General features: G+C 39.9%; 1 long non-coding RNA gene across 1 annotated transcript; it reads right to left on the bottom strand.

Annotated features, from left to right (window-relative positions):
* Positions 1 to 828: 828 nt before the first annotated feature.
* Positions 829 to 5,081, bottom strand: LOC109369426. Its single transcript, XR_002118434.2, has 2 exons — positions 4,355 to 5,081; positions 829 to 883 (listed from the first exon to the last, which is right to left on the bottom strand). It is a non-coding gene; the product is annotated as an uncharacterized LOC109369426 (long non-coding RNA).
* Positions 5,082 to 5,122: the final 41 nt, after the last annotated feature.

Here is a 5,122-nt window from a genome sequence, read left to right as displayed (position 1 = left end):
CCTTTCTAAAATCAAGGTAGACTATATCTACCGCTCTTCCCCCATCCACCCAGCATGTGACAGCATCATAGAAGGCCACCAGGTTGGTCGAGCACGACCTCCCCTTGGTGAACCCATGCTGACTACTCCTGATAACCTCCTTTTCTCCCAGTTGTCTGGAGATGGTATCCAGCACAAGCTGTTCCATCACCTTTCCAGGGACGGAGGTGAGGCTGACAGGCCTATAATTACCCGGATCTTCCTTCTTGCCCTTTTTGAAGACCGGAGTGACATTGGCTATCCTCCAGTCTTCAGGGACCTCCCCTGTTATCCAAAACCTCTCAAAAATGATGGAGAGCGGTTCGGCAATTAACTCCGCCAGCTCCCTCAGCACACATGGATGCACCCCATCAGGTCCCATGGACTTGTGGACCTTAGTACTGCCTAGGTGCTCACGCACGTCCTCTTTCCTGACTAAAGGGAAGTCTCCCATTCCCCAGACCCTCTCCCTAACCTCCACGGTGTGGGATTCCTGCGGGAGAGCCTTTTCACTGAAGACGGAAGTAAAGAAGGCATTCAGTATCTCTGCCTTCTCAGCATCCCCCGTTACCAGACGCCCCCCCCCCTCACTTAGTAAGGGGCCCACATTCTCTCTAGTTTTCCTTTTGCTCTTAACATACTTGATACGGGTCACATGAGTGTTTGGACTATTATATTCTTTCTGGAAAAAAAACTAGGAAAAGGAATATTTTATTGATAATTAATTAAACTTTATCATTTTTTCAGCCACTGAGAAAGATGCAGAATGAGTGCTCTTACTGTGCAAAAGTTTGTTCTTCTTTCTTTCTGTTCATGGTGGCTTAGGAGGCTCTTCACTTAGAAGAAGAAACTGATCCCATTGTGTCTGTGTAGGTATTAAAAGAAGTAAGGTCTCTGTTACTAATTCAAGCCAGAAGGGCTCTTATACATACATCATGTTTAAGCAGCTGTCTTTGGAAAACCGCGATGCAGTTATTTGAACAGTCCTTGTATTATTAACACTGCTGTGGCCATGTACATTTATCTAGGTGATCTCATAAATGAAAATAGCAGTTATCTATTAACTGTTAATCAGTATTTTTTCCAGACCTGCTACAGTACATCTGGTGGTTGTGTGTAGTGTTGCCTCTAGGTCTCAATTATTAAGCTACAGTTTTCAGGCTATGTGTGGGCAGTAGAATTGTGTGTGTACATGCATATACACTAAAAGCTATTGACAGTGGCTTACAATCTCCAAGCCACGTGCTGAGACACACAAACCATGTGCGCACTGATTGATGTAGAGGTCAGTGAGTGGACGTTTAAATACCAGCAGTGCTAATTGCACAGTGCAGTAAATCTGACATGTTTCAGTCTTGTGTTCTGAAATTTTACACATTATAGTCCTCTGCAGCCCCAGAAATGTTGAAGATGACTGTGTGATGTAGCCCAATGATAAACTTGAGGCTAACTGCCAACATTTCAAAATGGTACTGTGCTTTAGCGTGTGACTTTATCAGAGGTGCCAAAGGAATAATTTGTTCTGTGGTAAGAAAAGAGACAAGGAGAAACAGCGTGAGAGCTCATCTTGGAGAAGAAGGTATGGAAATGTTCAGGTGCAGCAGTGGGGGGAAAAAAATATAAATTACAGCAGTACCTGGGAGGTGGGCAGCAGTGCCACTGATAGCAACATGCTGCAGTGAGATGTGTTTTGATGAGTGCCAGCACAACTTAATACATCCTCAGCAAAATCCTGCAGCCAAAATGAAAAGTGGCGAACAACTAGTCAGGTTAGAGAGCTTTTTGAGCTCAGTATACGAACAGGGTGTATGTAAGTTGTGAACTGCTCTGTACTTATCACTACCGTCAGGAGGTATTTCATACTGGAGCAAAGATTTACTCTGGGGTTTGGGTTTGCAAGTGTGTGGTTTGTTATTTTTTTTCTTCTAGGTGAGTTATGTGAATAAATTCTGAAGGTGTCCTCAGATACAGATTTGCCTTTTGGAAAAGCAGTATTTAGTAGCAGCATTACTCCAGATGCCAGAGGAATTTGCACAGAACATTAAAACATCCTCATCTTATTGTGAACAATTCTATTCTCTCTGTTCATTTTTTATAAAGATGAGAATTTAAGTATAGCTGCATCCTTTTTATTTCTGTGCCAAAGATAAAGAACATCCTTTTCTAAGTATTTTTTTTTTTTTCCTCTCTTGGGTTGTTGCTTTGTATTACAGAGCTGTTACATTGCTGAAATTACTATTACTTTTTTTCAGGGCAGAATGTGGCTGTACTAAAAAAATCAACAACCACAGTTCAGGATTAAATGAAAATAGGGGGCAGTGGAGATGAACTAGCACTTTGAGAAAAGACATGGGTAACAGAGATCTGATCTGGACTAAGCTCAATGTTTGCCAACCCTGTGGCAGAAGAAGGGCAGGGCTGGTATCTGTGTTGTGCTGAAGAAACCCGTCACCTCAAAATGCCTTTAGTTTCTGTCTGCTAGTGCCAGAGAGCCTGAGGAGCTCTTAAGGAGTCAGCCTTTGTCCTTACGGCTCATGACCTCAGCTAGGCCCAAGCTGGCTTTGTGGGTTATGAGGTAGTGGCAACTCTTCCTTGTATTTCATTCTGCCTCCAGACCCACCACTCTAACACTTGATTTTGAATGAAGCTGTGCATAAGAATGCAGGGAGGTGTTTGATTGATTTGCAGCTCACTTGCTTTGAAACTGTCAGACAGATAGGAGCTGCTACTGCTACCGTGTCCGAAGGTAAATGAGTGTTTTCACCACTTTGAGTGGTTTGTATACAATGCTTGGAGTATTTATGGAGTAGTGGAAGTGCTGCATGACAGTTCTGATTAAGACATTAAATCTGAGTAATCAAGATTAAAAGGTAGAGTATGGGAAAGGGGAGTAGCAGCAGCATTTGTGAGGTACTCAGCATACAGCTGTGCTTCTTTGTATGAAGGCAGGATGAGTTAGATCTGTAAGGAGTGCAGGATCATGGAGGTAATAAACATCTTGTTACAGTCACATGCTGGGTTGGAGATGGAGTGGTTGGTTTCACCCTGACATCCAGCCACCTGCAGTTACTTCAGGTAATGTCCAAAGGTGTCATTTTTTCTCTACTGTGACACAGATGCACTTTTCTGATGTTTTAAATACTTCAGCATAGTCAGAAGTGGTTAAAGCTGAAGACATGTGGATAGATACTTTGTGTGTATGCTTGTGATTGTAATTAGGATTAATAAATATATAGACTTGTTTCATTTGGACTCTGTCATCCTTGCAGGTCCTTTCCAACTCAGGAAATTCTAGAAGTCTAAAAGTACACCCAAGAGTTTTAAAGCTGAAGTGTATGGTGGGCTGTGCGCCCTTCATCTTAAGCTAGAAGAAATTCTTTCTGGAAATAAAATACTAATACATAATTTTAATGGTAAATTAGAGAAGCTTAGCAGTTTTGTAAGGTGTCCTTGTGACATCTGCTAAGAGTTCTTGTGGCTGTTTTATGGCAGTTTGTAAGACAGAAAAAGTTAACTTAATTCCAAAATGCAAAAATGATGTGAGAATTCAGCAAAGTGTTTTTTGTACATTACAAAGGAGGAAATTTAAAACTGTCTTTTTATTGCCTTATTTTTTAGGTAATATTTCAGTAATCACACTACCAGTTTCCAGTACCAACTCCCCAACAAAGATATTGCCAAAAACCTTAGGACCAATCAATGTGAATGTTGGACCCCAAATGGTAAGTTTTGCTATGACAGCAATGTGAACTCATGTAACTAGATATATAACTTCCCATTTATGTAATGTGGAAACATGGAAAAAGTGAAGATGTGGGCCTCACTAGAAGAACATACAGACTTAGGTGTATGCCTGAAGTATCCCACATGGATGGGAAGGTGAGGACATGTAGATGCAGCAATCTGGGCATGCCAGGATTACTGCTCCATAATTGTTTATAAATTTATGATCTAAATATATCAGATTATCTTTCTGGCTCTGACTGGAAATTGAAACAACTTCACCAGCTGACATTTCCACTATGAGTCAAAAGCATATTAAGGAAAAAAATTACCAAGAATGTTAATGATACTCTTTAAATATTTTGAGCACAATAAATAATTGCCAAGAATAGAGGAAAGCAGTCAGTTAATGCAGTTCCCTCTTATTACCACTTTCTGCTCAAGGCACTGGTTTTCTAAAATCTCCCTTAGTTACAGGTAGGTTCTATAGCAGGTGGAAGGGACGTAAGTTACTGCATGGTAGGAGACTTCTTATTTTATTTCACTCTCCTGTTTTGCTGAAAGAACACTGTTTTCCTCCCATTCTTTACAGAGTTAGACTTGAAAATCTTACCTGGTCTGACTCTGCTCTGTGATGCTTGCTGTTCTCCATTGGACTGCCACAAGTTGTCACTTACAAGCTCCACTTCAGTATTTCTGGTACAAATTCTGTCACTAGTTGGTGACAGCCAGTCCAGCATTTGAATCTCTGATGGGTTGTAGGAAAAAGGAAGAAGTTTTGGTATAGGTGCACAGCTGCATGTTTTCAGATTTCTGTACAGCAAAGTAAACAACAGCAGTGAATATCAGTATTAGACATATTGTAAATATCTGTCAATGCTCTCTGGTTAGAGATGCCTCTTCTTTATAAAAGTCTATTTCCACTAGATGGCACCATGATATAGAAAGAAATGTCTGTCTTTAAAATACAAGAACATGATTTTGCACCTCAATTTATTATACTGGTTGTCAAAATTATAAGGACATAAAATATTCTTTTTATGATATATTTTCTTTTGGATTTGAAAGAAATCAGTAGAGCAATGTGAAATCTATGAGTGGGTGAAACGTGAAGAAAGGAATTTCAGTATGCAAAATATTTAAAATCTTTTCTTTCTGACGTGTCTGCCACGTGCTGGCAGAGCCATATATGCTCACTTCTTTATCCACTTGTCTCTCTCTGTCAAGAGACACAAAGGATAAATAAGATAAAATTTGTTTATTCAGGATAAAAAAAATACATAAATGTAATTATAGTTTGGTGTTAGGTGGGATATAAAGTACTGCTTAGTGAATTAAAGAAGCTGGAAATTCTTCAGATAATGTTTTTTTTTTTTTTTTT

This window comes from Meleagris gallopavo, chromosome 11, assembly GCF_000146605.3.
Source record: "Meleagris gallopavo isolate NT-WF06-2002-E0010 breed Aviagen turkey brand Nicholas breeding stock chromosome 11, Turkey_5.1, whole genome shotgun sequence".
Taxonomy (NCBI): domain Eukaryota; kingdom Metazoa; phylum Chordata; class Aves; order Galliformes; family Phasianidae; genus Meleagris; species Meleagris gallopavo.
Note: the sequence above shows the minus strand (reverse complement) of the source record. Positions and strands in the feature narration are given on the sequence as shown.